Raw genomic sequence first — 16398 nt, 5'->3', positions numbered from 1 at the left:
CGAAATGCCACAAATTGATACTTTATTTATTCAGCTACATTGAACATCAATTTTAGAACCTGCAAAGTTACTGTGTTTGAGTGGGAATTTGATTTTATGGACCCATGCAATTTCGGACCTTTGCCCCATTGCATGGGGTAAAAATCCGCAAGTGAATTATAATGCGGATTGTTTCCCCACACAGAAAAAACAAAATTGTTACAAAACTTTTTGGTATTTTTACTGTATTAAACTGTGTTATAGTTACCATAATACATAAAATAGTTTTATTCGTGTATTTTAAATTGACAAGTAGGTCTCGATACTTAAATAACATTAGAAATTGAACAAAAAACTTTAGAACAGAAACAAATCACTCAGATCAGTCTTAAAACCTATCATATCTTTGAAACGAGTTGAAGTGCTTTCAATCGGTTTGGACAATTTCCTCACAACGTCGTCTTTATGAAAGAATGATTGTTCAACCGTTTCCTTGAATCGCATGGTGCGAGAAACCCTTTTATAGAAGACACCTATGTAGCCATCAACGTCAACTTCTATTATTTTAGCCACGTATAAACGGAATGATTTCGCTTTTCCATACACTTTGACCACAACAAAGTCACCGACTGCAAGCTCAGCTGGAATATTGTCGTTCTCAATTTCCGATTCACCACTGGATAGGGTTAGTGAAAATTCATAGTCGTCACTGCTCTCGTGAAGAGAAAATTGAGATTCTGATTCAGATGATGACAGTTCTTCACCAATTTTCTTTTTCGGATTACCAGTATTTTGAAAGAGTCTCTTTTTGGATTGTTTTGGTTTGTAGACATTTTTCTCTTGATCTACCTTCCTCTGTCGTAGTTCTTCAAGTCGTTCCTTGTGTGGTGTTGAAGTGAGAAGAGTCGATTTTAGACTTCTTCCTGTACGGTTTCTTTTAACACTTAGGCCTATTTTCGGAAGTGGAATAATATCATAGGGAGACACGGGTGACTGATCAGAATTAGAAGTTCCAGGCTCAAAGTGTTGCAGTGCAGCTCTGTTACTTGTTCTATCAACGGAAGATGGTCCAGGGATAGAATTACCGGGAGCAGTCACCTTATCGGAAGTTGAAGCCTCAAATGTTGCATTGTCCAGGGCAGACTTTTGTATGCTTCCATCAGAAGAAGCGGAAAGCAGAGTTGTAGGATGTTTCAAAGGAGCCGTGGAACGTATTCCATCTGAGGAGCTGGAAGAGACAGGATTAGGATTTCCTGGAATAGTTGCGTTGGTGGCTTCATTACCCATTGTTTCTGAAAGAGGAAGTTGAAAGTTTTCCAGCGATCTGTCTTCAAAACAGATTATTCCACGCAGGTCAGGATCTTCAAGATCAACCGTGTCAATTTCAATTTCTTGTTCTGTTACTGAAGCTGGTAAAAAGTCTTCATCAGTGAAAATATTGATATCCAGCGGATGAATTCCCGTTACTCGAAATCCATGAGTAGCTTTCTCTACTGTGGCTGTCTTCTCGAACGCTCGACTAAATATACCTGCTACATAATACTCCGTCAATACTTGACCAGGATTTGATGTGATCCAATTGTCGCACAAATCATCATAATAAGCTTTCAATGGTCTAAAGAAAGCACGGTCCAAAGGTTGGGTTCGGTGACTGCTATGAGGAGGAATACTAACCATGTGTATGTTGTTTTTCTTGGCCAAAGTAATAGCCTGGAGTGAAACATGCGATATATGATTATCTAAAATAAGCAAAACTGGGCTTTCTGCAGAAGGTTGAGTGTGTTTTTTGAAATGATCTAGATAAACTAAAAATGTCTCCACATTCATGTAACCAGAGTCGGTCACAGCCATTGCAGAACCGATTGGCCCATCTTTCAGAAGAAGTGGATTGTTCCTTTTTCGTGAAAATATGAAAAAAGGTGGAACATAATGTCCTGTAGCACTCATCGCACAAGCAACTGTCACTGTTTTTCCTTTGTCAGCAGACACATTTTTTGACACTTCTCGTTTACCTTTTGGAGCAACATGTTTAGGTAATTTATTCGGGACGGTTTGGAAACCACTTTCGTCCATGTTATAGATACGATTTGGCGGGAAGTGATACTTCTCCTGAATTTGTACCAAATTTTGAAAATACTGAGTCATCTGTTGCCTGTTGAATCCCATTGTTCTAGCAACACTTGTCTTTCTCGGAGTCCGCAGAGAGAGATGATTCCTCTTCATAAACTCCCTTGTCCAGTCCCTGCCAGCTAACTTCGATTCCTTTGAGAAGGAATGTGTGATTCCATTTCTTTCTGCATATTCGTAAGCAAGGAACCGTAGAGACTTCAATGTAAGTCCATAAAAACGGGCATCTAAATCTTTAAGATGTTGCACTATTTCCTTTTCTTGCTCTGGGGTGAACACACGTTTGAAACGTCCAAGTGACTTAACTCCGTTACCAACTTTTAATCTTTTACGAACTGTTGACTCATCAAATCCCAGAACTCTGCCGATTTCTCTTACAGACATACCATCTGCTTTCATTTGCTGCGCTTGTTGAAGAAGAGCATCGGTCAGCGGTCTTAAATCTTGTCTCTTTCTTTTGTAGTTCCTGCAACGAGAACGTGAAATTTGTATGAGAATTTCTAGCATTAGAAAATATTCTTTTTCAGAGATATTATAAACATTTGACAATAGTTCAGTGTATTCTCACGATTGCATGCGGTGTTGCCAAGAGACGATACGAGAAGAGACTTTGAGGCTGTCTCGTCTCGTCAAAACGCTGTATCGTCTCGTGTCTCGTCTCAAAAATAATTGGCCCGTCTCTTCTCGTTTTTGATCAAGATGAGACGAGACACGAAAAAGTCTCGTCTCGTGGCAATATTAAAGCATATATGATACCAGTCGAGACGAGAGTTTAAAGCTGTGTCGTCTCTTCTTATGAAAACACTGTCTCGTCTCGTTTTCGAGACGAGACAGGAGACGAAAAATGTCTCGTTTCCTGGCAACACTAATTACATATTACTGTTAGATCAAAATTTTATGGCTGAAAAGTAGGTCTACACTATGCTCTATTTTAGTTCAGTACTATAATTAATTCAGAAGGTATCAACATAAAAGGTCTAAATTTCCTTTTAGTTTCACACGATTCGACAAAGGAACAAACAGGAAAATTTTAAAAACATAATAGAGGTTGTATTCAATACATCGATATTCAAAACACAGGAAACTACCAAAATTTAAAACATTGACACTTCCAAAATTCAGCTAACGTCATGTTAGGTTAGACTTCCTTAGAAATAAGATTTTCGCTATATCGGTGTTTTGAGTGTCGCTCTCTTAATAGACACCCACTTAATGAAGTATATAAAGTCTGATATAGCCTATATGCAATTATAAAGTATGCCTAAGACAGAATTAATTTTTGAACAGAAGAAATTATTTAGTAATTCAATATGAATCCCCAACCACAAGCCAAATTTGGTATTGATTTAACTTAGTCCGTTAGTCTGTAGCCTCGAATATTAGTCTTCTTTTACACAGCACTTGCACAGCATAGTCACCGACATATGTATCGATATGGCCTATGTATATAGGTAGTAAGGTAGATTTTTCGAAGAATATATAACTTTTTATTTAAAAAACGTTCGAACGGGGTAAAGGTCCGCAGCGGATTTTTACCCCACTCTCTCCGCGGATTTTTACCCCATTTTGCCATTGTGGAAAACTCTGCTAATTCCCGCCAAACAACAATAGAGCTCGATGAACTGCCTCCATTAAAAAAATAATAAATCTTTAGGTATATCAAAAGAAACATAATAATACATAAATCTATAATAACACCGGCGTCAAAGAAGTGCATTGTTTATTCTAAATTACATCAAACTATGCGAAAACGTAACTTACCTCATAGCTTTAAAGGTTTTAGTTGTAAAGCAACAAGACTTCGTATGTCACCTCTCCTTGATGATAACTCGTGATCTGAAAAGCAGTGGTGCCAGTTCAATTCTAAACTAACCTGCAAACGCCCTGCGGATCTTTGCCCTCCGCGGATCTTTGCCCCCAAATACCCTAATATCACTGCCTTGCTCAAAGTAAAGAGTTTAAAAAGATGCGTACATTACCATTTCTACGACAGGTTATAATAATTCTGCGTGCAGTTTTACTTCTGGTGTGCCACTCGAAAGCAGTGTTTCTTTCAAAAGTAATGTTCCGGGGGCATTGCTCGTGCTATTCTAGTTATTATTATAAACGTATTATTTTGTTCTGCTCCGGGGAGCCACTGCCCTCCCAAAGACAAGTCTGGAAGAAGCACTGCTCGAAATACTTAGTGAAATATAATTCTTTCGCTACTTTCCTTCTTGTTGTGTATTTACCCCGATAGCACAGAAGTTTTCCGTAAACTTGCCTATTGTTCGTCATACCAAATAGGGCCTAATGTGAAAGTTTTCATTTTGTATATGCGGAAAATGCAATGCAAACTTGGAATGTTTGTGGCAAATTAAATATCATTTGCAATTTTTATGAAAGAGTAAATTTAATGCAACAAATTTCATACAAATATAGTTTCAAAACTTGGCAAAAGCAAACATTTGGCATTTTTCTGCAAATTTGCTTCCACCTATCTAGTGCGCTTGACAGTTTCAATTCAAACTTTGAATGTCTTAGCAAATTAAATATTATTTTCAAGTTTTATGTTATAGCAAATTTCATTCAGCAAATTATATACAGATGTAGTTTCAACAATTTGCGACTACAAACTTTTGACAAGTTGTCTTCAAGCTACCTACCCACAATTCACTGCGCTTGGACGTTTCACGAAAGAGACGTCATATGTTTGTTTTCTTTATGTGTTGCGGCGTGTGAGTGCTGTTGGACGAGTTCCTGGACATCAAAACATTGAGAGAGAAAGAGTGCTGTACAAATTGGTAAGTGCACAGTAATAGTTAAATATTCTTTTATTTTGTATAAAATAAAAATGTTACAGGAGTAAATGAGAATTATACGATGTTCGTGTAGCGCTTGCTAGTGAATCGAGTCGGACCTTTCAATCTGATAGCGCGAAAGGTTTATTGGATGCAAATATTTTACTCTTTATTTTACTTACCTTTAGAACATTTACAAGTAGAACTGATTGATTTCTGTGTGAAGAATTTAACATGATGTGAAAACAATGATTTAATGCACAAAGTGACGTGCAGGTTTACTTTTGGCGCACCACACGAAATAATTGTTGAAAAATTGATACTTTCATTGGTTTCTTTTATATTGTCTTCTAAAAGATTTCGCTAGGTTATATTTGAAAATATCTCACTATGAATAGATAAAATTCAAGGAGACCACCAGAAGTAATTGTTGAAAAGTTACGATTCTTTTTCGATTTCCATATAAATACGCCTTCGTGGTGTATGACATAAGAACTACACTCCAAAAACACAACCAGCCTGTCCTAAATGACCACAAAAAGCACGAGTGCGATCTAACCGAGCCAGGGCGGTGCAATGCTGGTGTGCCTACGCGGGGTACGTCCGTGGGAAGTGGGCGCGTCAATGATCTTGGGTATACGCGTAAGCGAGGGTAGTAAACCTAAATGGGTTTTGGCAAAGATACGAATTTGAATAGAACTTGTCATGGTGTCATACTAGTAACGCTCCACATATAAACATAATATACAGCTTCTGTACACTGTGCAGAAGAACACCGCTGCGCCTGTGGAAAATAACATGTAATAGAGTCATCTTTCATATGCACTCAGTTATTTTATCGAGTGACGCGGTGGCTCAGTGGTAGAGAGTTCACATCCGGTGCTTGGGGTCCCTTGTTCGATCCAGCTCGCGCCGTGTGGACTGTGGTGCTGGTGGGTTTTCTCGGGGTTCTCCCGTTTCCTCTCACATTCTTCGTTCCACCATTTCACTCATCTCTCATCACCCTCTCCTTTAGCCTAACCGACATAAACGTGGGACGTAAATCTTAAAAGATTTCATTTCTGTTTTTTCAGTTATTTTAGCACAGAATTGTGCTTTGGTCCAATTCTTAGAAAAATGTAAATCTGGTCCTGACAATTACACACGACACAGGGAGAAATATCAGATTAAACTGACGAACGTAATTTTGGCAAATACAACCATGTTAATAAATATTGCTAAACGTGCGAAGAATATTGAAGGTAGATTGTACCACTGATTTAAATAATTTGCATATTGTTTTCCTGTAAAGCATTTTTACAGCGCATCTTAAGTTTTTTAGGCATCTTTAGTCTATAAAATTAATTGCAGGGTACGAAGAGAGCAAAGCAGCTGCTGGATAGTGAACTTTCGCCAATTATATTCTTGAAAAAAAAATTAAATTAAATAAAATGAAATCTTTTGCTTTTAGTCTCACGGTTATGCCAGCTATGCTCAAGGTGACGGTGATGATGAGAAATGAATAAAATGACGGAATGAAGAAAGTGGGAGGAAACGTGAGAATCCCGAGAAAACTCACACACAAGGTTTCTGTCCACCATAAAGCTCACTTGGCGCTAGCTGGGATCGAACTAGGGACCCCATGCACCAGAGTGAATGCTCTACCACTTAGCTACCGCGGCCTATTACACTTTTGTTCATAAGCAGACTATTCAATTCATTTTGTTGGAAAGTTGAAGGGGGGGATCTGAGGTGTCCCGTATTCTCATGGAGAAAATATGACAGGTTTATTTACGCTGTAAGATGTTAATTTCATGTAAGAATTTTAAAACATTTATTTATTTCATACAACATGAATTGTATCTTTGTTTTAAATTAATAGACCCCTTTTGGTATTCATATTTGGCGAACGTCAGGCAGGCTTATGGATGACTTGATCTACATTTGTTCATTTCTCTGCCGAGGTCCTTCATGGTTAAGCTGTTAGTGTACGCATCTTCGGCGTGGGTGATCTGGGTTTGCTTCCCGGAGGGAGCTCATGTGGTTCGGATTCCACTTTAATCAGTAGGTCCCGTCTCACATAGCCTCGCTGGTGAAAGGGACGTTAAACACAAAATCAACTCAATTCCTTTGTCTGCCTCTACCACACACACTACAGGGTACAATTTTCGGAATTTTAAGTTAAAATTTTCAGAGTACACGTACGAGACACTCTAAATTTCCAGTATAGATTTTGGCGGCATACCAACGTAAAATGTCAAAATGGCGGCCATTTTTTCAAAACAGCGAGTATCTACGCTACGAAACGCAATTTTCAGTCTTTTACGTTGAAATTTTGACGGTGGAAGCACAAGATATGCTAAAGTTGCTGTATAGATTTTCTCGGCGATTGAATGTAAAATTTCAAAAAGGCAGTGAGTAGAAAATTGCCGCAAGTTGTGACAATGACAATCTTGAAATATAAATAACATTTTAACACTTTTATCCCAAAGACATTGAAATATTTCGAAAAAACGATTAAACCCGAAAAAACCCATATGGGCCCAGGTGTGTTGGGCTTTTTCAAAAAAGCCCGGGTTTTTTCAAACCCTGGTTTAAAAACACTGAATTATACAAAATAATCCACGGTTAATACTAGTTACATATATTTTAATATAAGGTGTATGAAAATGCGGTATCCATAAAAGTGCTAGTAGTTTGAATTAAATTTATAGTGTGGAAACTTGTTTCAATACTTGAAATACATAGTCGTTATAAATATTAAGTATTGGAATTTTAAAATGCGCGGATTTGTGTCGTGTCACATAGACTTTTACTTTTTTTTTTTAAAAAAAAAAAGGTAATATAGAATTAGTCTTTAGTTAAGTAAATAATGATATTTTTTTACGACTTCGCACAATAAACCTTAAACGTCATTTGTGTTCATATTGTAAAAATAAAGTGCGGAATTCTAATAAAGAAAACGGACCAGAATATATTAAATTTCACCATACGTTCCAAATGTTTAGAATTTTCTTTGAGAACTTGAATTTGGAGGTTTTCGTAATGCACACCATGGGCCATAATATAAACATTTTCTTCAGTTTTTAATGGTAAATGTAATGTTTTTAGGTTTGATACCCTGAGAGAATCCTACCACACAATCAGAAAAGGGGGATAAAAGGAGCTTATAATATTAAATGCTTTTCGTTTCAGATTAAATACTTTTAGTTTCTGCCCATTCAAGTGTAATGAAGCAAACTGCTCAATCGAGGCCTTTTAAAACTGAAGATAGGTCTATTTCTCGTGGTTTGTTTCTAGTGTTTTGTTTTAATGAATGCATTTTATAACATTTAACCTATTGCACTTTGTTGTACGTTTACTTTGGAACGCAAGATATTTTATAGAGGATACTGTTGTTGAAACGTTGCAGTGTGCGAAGCACTACAAGTGACGAGTCTAGGAGAAAAAAAAAACTTTTTTTTCAATTTTTTTACAATTCGAAATCTGAAAGTGACTGAAGTTTTGAGTCATCTTTTGATATGAAGGTTTTTTGGTGTTGAATATCAAAGCAATCCTAGTAACGCTCACTTTGGTCTTCTTATTCGGCTAGACTCTTTGCATTTGACGACTGCTGTGGTATTTGAAAAGTGTCGGACAAGGCAACCACTATGTTCAAATAATGTGTGTAAAAATTAGAATAAACCATTTGATGTTTAACATTTTGATCAAAAATATTCTTTTTCAATGCAGATGCTGTTATGAAATCACATCCCAACACAACCCAAGATTCAATAAAGAAATATACAAGGATTTGTGAATCAAGCCAAAACGAGGTTAAGTCGAAGGTGAGTAAGCAATTTTAGGTTCAAGTATCACTCGGTTATTTCATTACAGGTATAATTTATTAGTTCATTGTTTGATGTTGTGTTCACTCGAGATGCACACAATCTCGAAAGTCGAAAACCCCGGCACGCCGTATGCTTTCTTCATTTGTCACTTTGTTAAACGAAGGTTAGAGACAAAAGACGACAACCAATCAGAGTCGATTTTACAAATTGACCGAAGTTTTCTTAAACGAGGTTTACTGAACTTCGATTTTCAATGGTGCAACAAAAGTCCGGGAACCACGTTTAAACTTGAAAGTTTAATTTTGAACGCGTTTAAGTGAACGCTCGTTTAAACTTCGTTGGTGCACACGGCTGCGAGACTTAACCATGAACGTTGTTGGTGCAACATACATTTACACCGAGCTTGGTTATGACCCTCGTTCAACAGTTGAACTTCGTTGGTGCACACGGCCGTTACAGCCGTGTGCACCAACGAAGTTTAAACGAGCGTTCACTTAAACGCGTTCAACATTAACCCGTTCAGTGCGTAATTTTCAGATGCGAACCGCTGTAAAAAGTGTAGTTTTTTTCGAGAACTTTGGATGTTGATTCTAAATCTGTTTCAGAATTACTTACATCAGAATCACTAATTAATAACTCTTCCTCGATGTCAGCATGGTTGAAATATCGTTTTGAAGCCATTACTGTCCTGTCTGCTCTCAAACAAAACAAAGAATGAAAACTGTATTTGACGAAGCACAAACTCTATTTTAATTTCTTTCTTCCTCTTCTTCTTTTAATTAAGCAACAATTGAAACCAGCTGAGCGCAAACTCGCTAAATATTGTCGGGATAACATTACTCATACTATTCGCCATACGCAATACAAAGTAGCCAAAGCAAAATGAAAGCATATATATACGCCATCCGCACCTGCAGGTGTGTTTTGAAGACACGAGTTAACTCGCCACCCACACTGAAGGAGTTGAGCTTTCAAGTTTAAACTTGGTTCTCGGATCTTCGTTGCACCATTGGAAATCGAAGTTCAGTAAACCTCGTTTAAGTAAAATTCGGTCAATTTGTAAAATCGACTCTGATTGGTTGTCATCTTTTGTCTCTAACCTTCGTTTAACAAAGTAACAAATAAAGAAAGCATACCGCGTGCCGGAGTTGACTCTCTAGATCGTGTGCATCTCGACTGAACATAATCAAAGAATGGACTAATAAATTATACCTTTAATAAAATAAACGAGTAATACTTGGTGTTGCAGTATTGGTAGTAGATTTTAGATTAGATTCTAGCGTGTAGTTTTATACGAATCCATAGTATAAGTAGTAGTAGGAAAGGGTTAGAGGTCCGCAGGGGTTGGTTGGGTTCTGTTCTCCGTGCAGTTTTACTATACGTTTACACGTCCATTTTATGTCGAGCACTGAACCCAACTAACCCCTGCGGGGCTTCTGACTTTTTCCTACTACTACTTATACTATGGATACGTATAGTAAAACTGCACGTTGTTCTCGACATAAAACGGACAAATTAAAGACGTCTGCAATTTTTTCCATATATCTTACAATCTGTGGATCCGTAGCCCCTATAGTAACACTGCACTATAAAGATTACACTAAACTTATAAGAAAGAACAAATATAATGTGAATCTATATGGACCAGTGGTGATTTCATGAATTGACCGGGGGGAACTTCTCCGCGAGAACCATGAAATTCCCTCATGACCATATCCTATAGGTCAATGTTCCGTTAAGGGGGTCCAGTGTCTTTGACACCACTTGTTTCTATTGATTTTCGTTTGATTACATAATATAACGTTATATTAGGTTTGGTTAGATTAGCTTAGGTGTGGTTAGCTTAAGGGGGTCCAGTGTAGTTTTGGACCCCCTTAACGGAACATTGACCATCCTATCATCCTCAATGTGGATTCCTAGTACATTTCATCCCCAGTATATTAAAATTCGCCACCACTAGAAAATAAAAAATGAAAAAAAAAACTTCTGGAATCCACTATTGGAGAAAATTGATTCAACAGTTATTCATATTTCATCGTGAAAATGTTATTCTAATGCCTTTAACATTCTTTTCCCTGTTGGTGTTTGCCTACAATTCCTAGTTAGCGTAGGTAAAGTTGAGGAGTTCTACCATTTATTCTTTCCATTTATGAGCTAACGACTTCTGCATTTTTAGTTTCTCACCTGTCCACCAGCTACGCACACATTTATAATATGTTTGCAAACTTATATATTATAAATACAACAAGTGCAAAAACCTCGCACGAATCTGTGCTAAATGGCCAAAACAACCGAAGTTTGTATCTATTCCGATAAGAAGCAGGGCACAATTTGAGGGATCGCTCGTGATTTTCTCCGCGAAAGCAGGCACATTAGCAATGGTGATGTGTGCATAAGAAAATACCACTGTTTAAAATATCACCCTCCTGTTTTGCGGTGCAATTTCTCAAAAAACATTCGTTACACATGTAAGTAATCTGTGATTATAGAAAAGCGTTAAAATGTATTGTTCATAATTATGCAATTATAATGCAAAACTAGTTTGTAGTGATCACCTACTACAAATTGGTAGGTATTTTTTGTACCAATTTGCTCATCACTCCAGCATATGGTTCTACCGAATTTCAACGCTTTTTTTTTAAATACATTTCCAGGTTAGATTAGAGCTTTCTTTTACCAGAGCATGCACTAAATGAAGAGCGCCATTACTTTAGGATGGCTCAGTAACGAATAAATAAAGTGTGGACGTATAGCATAAAAACTACTGTGTATAAAACACAAACCAAGTTATGCTAGGTGGCCACTAAAAAGCACGAATGCTATCTAACCTAGTTACAGTAGGAGCGCAGTAGGGAGCCCCAGGGATGTAATGGAGGGTATACGCGGGTATACGGCGTACACCCACCTCTAATTTTTGGAAACTACCGTATAGGCACCTAAAATTTAGGAAGTACGTGGGTATACGCTACATTCGATCCATAGTATACACACTTCATTGGAACAAACAACTGCTTTTCATTACTATATTTTAAAAAAAATCTCTAAAGTGCTGGTCGTTAGGCTGTTGTCACGAATGATGTCTAAATTTTTTTTTAAATATTTGCATTTTCGGGGTGTGAGAATTGAGTTTCCGAGAAAACCCTCTATAATGGAAAACAGCAATCTGAAGCTGCATTTTGACATTATTATATAAAATCAATCTGTTTCCAAATGTTTTTCTTGGAAACTCTTAGAAACTTTTGTTTCTAAAGATCAGTGCGTATATTCATGTGGTGTTCTTGAAATTTTTCTGTTTTGACATAGGAATGAGTTTTCACGCTAAGTCAAAGTCTGCCAATGGGATACAGTTTGAGCGAGGCAATATGGGGTGAAACCACCGCCTTTCTAATCGCGGAAAGAGGTTCCGAAAGAATGGGTCTTTACTTTAGTTCAAGAGTTAAGAGGAAATTAAATGAATATGTGTGCGCCAAGAAATCGTTGACTTCCACAAAAATAAAACATATGACCTATCGTCGGTCTAGTTTGAAGTATTCACCGTCGTCGTCAATACCAACAACTACAACAGCGAAACTTGGGTTAGTAGTGTTAATTTGTAACCACAATTGACATAAAAGAAAGCGACAATTGATTTCTATAAATATTCAGCAGCTAGTATTCAGTAGTAGTTTTCCCACAACCTAGTGGGCAAAAAAGGAGAAGGTAAAAAATAAACATTTTCTTTGTTGTTTCGGTTTTATTCAGATAAAAATTTGAAGACAATCTGTTAACAGGAGGGGTAGAAAACAAGTCAGGAAGGACTTTTAGCTTATGAGCATGTCACAGCAATCTTTGATCATTTCAATAGAACCGTCACTTTGAAATTGCTTAGAAGTGTTTAAACTTTCTTTGTGGGTTGACGAATAAAGAATTCCTTAGCAATTTGCAAGATGTCCAAGAAGGTGCTAGAACATTGGTTAGAAAGGAAAAGAAACAATACTTTTGTAAATTCCATTGATGAAAATTTAAAAGCAAAGACATCGAGAAATAGCGAGGGACATGTTAGTTTGCTAGTTACTACTTTAGAGAAAGACGTAAGTATATTTATTTCATATAACGTACATAGGAAGCTTACACATGCGAATCTTTATCTCAAGGTTCCATCACAAGTCACAACGTCTTAAAGTGCTTATAATAGCTTGATCTACAGAGCAGTCTCCCTAAATGATCAGGAAAGTTTACAATAGGAATTTAACCAACTTTGTTCGACGCTACAAGAGAATGCCTACAGGCTCTTTTTAGGCCCACGCAGGAATTAAAAAAGGGTCGTTACTTCCATACACAAAGTGATCAAAAAAATAAAGAGTGAGGATTATCTTTTTACTACCGTATTGCCTTTCATCGGCCGCAACTCTGGCAAACAAGTATAAAATAATTGTCTTGCCAGACATGGTATAAGAGTTATTCATAAACCTCCAGCCAACATCAGATCATTACTCAAACTAATGAAAGACCTTCACCTGCGCACTCCAGATATATATCGTATATCATGTGAATGTGACAGATCATACATAGGACAAAGTGTACGTACAATAGAACAACGATGCAAAAAACATAACACCTACATATGACTTCAGTAACCCGAAAAGTCAGAACTGTGTCAGCTTGGAAACAGAATTGATTTTACAAATACCACTATAGTAGCCAAGTGCAGCAATTTTGGGACAGAATAATAAAGAAAGCAATATCTTACGTGAAAGGAATAGTCTCAATAGAGATAAGGGTTTTAACTCAACCCTATCTGGTCATCTCTTATCAGGAACAAAAGAAAAGACACTCAACAAAACAATTTCTCATAGCCACAACAATAGCCAATCACAAGCCAGCATCTCCCAGCCAATCAGACTCCAAAATTTCCTCCAGCCAATCACAAGCCCACGCCCCTAAATAGTCACCATATGCACATGCCCACATTTCCGGTCTCCATAATGCAAGTGTTCTATGGACCGCGAGAGGCATGCCGCAGTCCACACTACCGCGGAAGAATTATCGGCTACAGCGTACAGGAGCAGTGCAAGTCTATGGAAGCAACAGGACAAGTGACCGCCTTCTGTCCGCGTAAGACTTAAATCTGAGAGAAAATTGACTGTTATGATTGACTAGGACAAGGGTAATGGATCGTGCCACTCTTCTAAGAGTGGTACCATCCGGCTCTTATAAGAACCATCTTAAAGAGAGATTTGCCTCTCCTACAATATTGACGTTAAACAAACCGAACGGACCGCTGTCCCTCTTGAGTGACCGATCTTAGAGTAGGCACTTTTGCATGTATAGGCCTTGGCGACAATCGGAGAGCAAGTTGGCTAAGCTTATCCCAACGGGACGACACTCAAGTTACACCCACAAACAACTACACGTGCCCACACCTAGAAGATCGTAGATCTGGATACCTTGTGGTGTTATACCAAGGGGCTGCTTACGCCAAGAAAACAAACACCTACCCACCTTGTAAATTACTGGAAGCAGAGCAACAAATTGTTAAGGCCCTTTTAGGCCCACGCAGGAATTAAAAAAGGAGATATGAAAACGCTACGGAACACAATAAGTAGAAGCCCTCTAAGCAAAAACAGACAAGAGATGTTATATGTATAAGTCTAACCAATCAATAAAAGAAAACAAAGGAGGCCTTTCCAGCTATTGCCAGAGAAGTGGACGCACAACACTCCTGAAAGGGAGCCACCGTCTGAAGAAGATTTGCCCACAGAAGCTACGTTCTTTTCAGCTATCGGATCACCTAACTCTGTCTATAGTTATTCTGATGCCGCGAAATCACCTACACTCGGGACCGAAACAACTGCTTACTTACTAGTAGACAAAGAAATACTCAAAAAGGGCTGAGAATAACTGCTGCTACACAGATATGTCAATAAAGCCACTCTTACGAAGATCGCATAACCAAGACAAGATCCAAGAAAATGATAGATGTAAAGATAAACAGGAAGAAAACAGACAGAAAGAAAAAGAAAAGCATGCTATAGAGAGAACCGGAGTGCTATCCAGGGAAACAACTACACATCATAATCAGAAGAAAGCCCAACAATCATCAGACAATAATTGTCACAAAGAAAATTAACAAAAAGTTTCTCACTGCTTTTTTAACGCACACCCACAGAAGACGCCTCTGGCCCTGACAAGAGTGATTACACAATGACTTCCTAACACAAAAGTGGCTATCTATCGCAATAATAGAGATAAAATAATCCTTGAAAGCAAGACGAACAAGAGAACATTTCTAGACGGCTTCCAAGCAACAGATTTTGGAAAACACGTACGATGGAACAAAAATGACTACGTAAAAATCAACAACTCCGACAAACAGCCACAACAAGCAATCTTCACGTGCGTTGTTAGGGGCGTCTCGGTATATGAAGAGATTTCTGGAGTCAAAAAGAACCTCACTGAGCAAAAAATAAATTACACTTACGTGATCAGAACGAGAACAGATAAGGCACCAATCCCACCACTCAGAATCTTCTTCGAAGATCCAGAAACCATAAACACTGATCACAAATAGTAGCTCCATAGGACTCACAAGCTCAAGGTGGAAAACTCAAGAACTCACCATGCACACGATGCTTCAAATTCAGCCACAACGCAGTTAGCTGTATGGATAAGATTACATGCCACAGATGCGGACAACAAGCCACACCTAACATATGTCCAAAAGAAGCCTCGAAGATGTTTTGTGCCACATGCAAAGCTAATAATCACGGAACCGGTGGAAGCCAATCCCCAAACTGACCATTCCAGAACGCTGGCAATCAAATCAAAAAGGTCATCACACCACCTAACACCAGTCTCAACGCTGCAATATAGATCACAGTAGTGAAAAGCCTAAGGATGACGAATTACTTAAACGTAGTCTACTGAACGACCTAGTCGAACAGATTAGAACTGAATTACAAATATTACAGAACAACAACCTAACATGGGTGGGTAGCGCTCTCACGCTACTGCACAAAGACGAACCACGGGACCTAATAAATATCCTAAGAAGAACCACGGAGGACATTTTCAATGAAAGTACCAGGGTGGATTGATTTAAATCAGTCTGGTTTAAATCACGATTTAAATCAAGATTTAAATCACTTGATTTTTTAAATAAAAATCATTGATTTAAATCGAATTCCGAAATAAATTAATTTAAAGTGAAAATAAGTAAAATCCCGTTTCTGTTCTGTTATTTCGATTATGGAAGTTAATAATCATGATACAATGAGACTCAAATGTACAGTATAGTATGAAAACATGTGTCATGCAAAGGATGATTAGGGAAAATCCCGTTTTGATCAGGTAACGGAGCAATCCTGCTTTCTTCTTTTCGTAACATTGGGTTTGGGTTTTAAAATCGTTAACTATTCCAGCTGGGAAATCACCATCGACATGTAAGACGAAATTTCTTTTTTGTGCGTGTCTGTTTGTTTGTTCCCAGATAATAGGGCGTATTTAGAGGGGTCCTATCCCCTCTCCAAAAAAATTTTTTGGGTTAATTTTATGACTTTAGGCGAAATTTGTGTATTTCATACCGTAAGCTAGTTCTGAGTTTTTAAAAATAGGCACCTGCCAAATATCAGTAACTTTTGTGAAAAAAATATGTCATTTTGATAAACGTTGCTGTACTTTTTCCTTAATGCGTAACATTTTAAATTATATCACATATTTTTAGG

General features: G+C 37.7%; 1 long non-coding RNA gene across 1 annotated transcript in view; it reads left to right on the top strand.

The window, feature by feature from the left end:
• Positions 1-4816: 4816 nt before the first annotated feature.
• Positions 4817-16398, top strand: part of LOC145690697 (uncharacterized) — a 35658-nt gene continuing 24076 nt past the window's right edge. Inside the window, exons 1-2 of the long non-coding RNA XR_014132260.1 lie at positions 4817-4889; positions 8598-8692. This is a non-coding gene — a long non-coding RNA (uncharacterized LOC145690697). The remainder of the gene's footprint in view (positions 4890-8597; positions 8693-16398) is intronic.

The sequence above is a fragment of the Thermobia domestica genome, chromosome 7 (genome assembly GCF_964235325.1).
Source record: "Thermobia domestica chromosome 7, izTheDome1.hap1.1, whole genome shotgun sequence".
NCBI classification, from domain to species: Eukaryota; Metazoa; Arthropoda; class Insecta; order Zygentoma; family Lepismatidae; genus Thermobia; species Thermobia domestica.
Note: the sequence above shows the minus strand (reverse complement) of the source record. Positions and strands in the feature narration are given on the sequence as shown.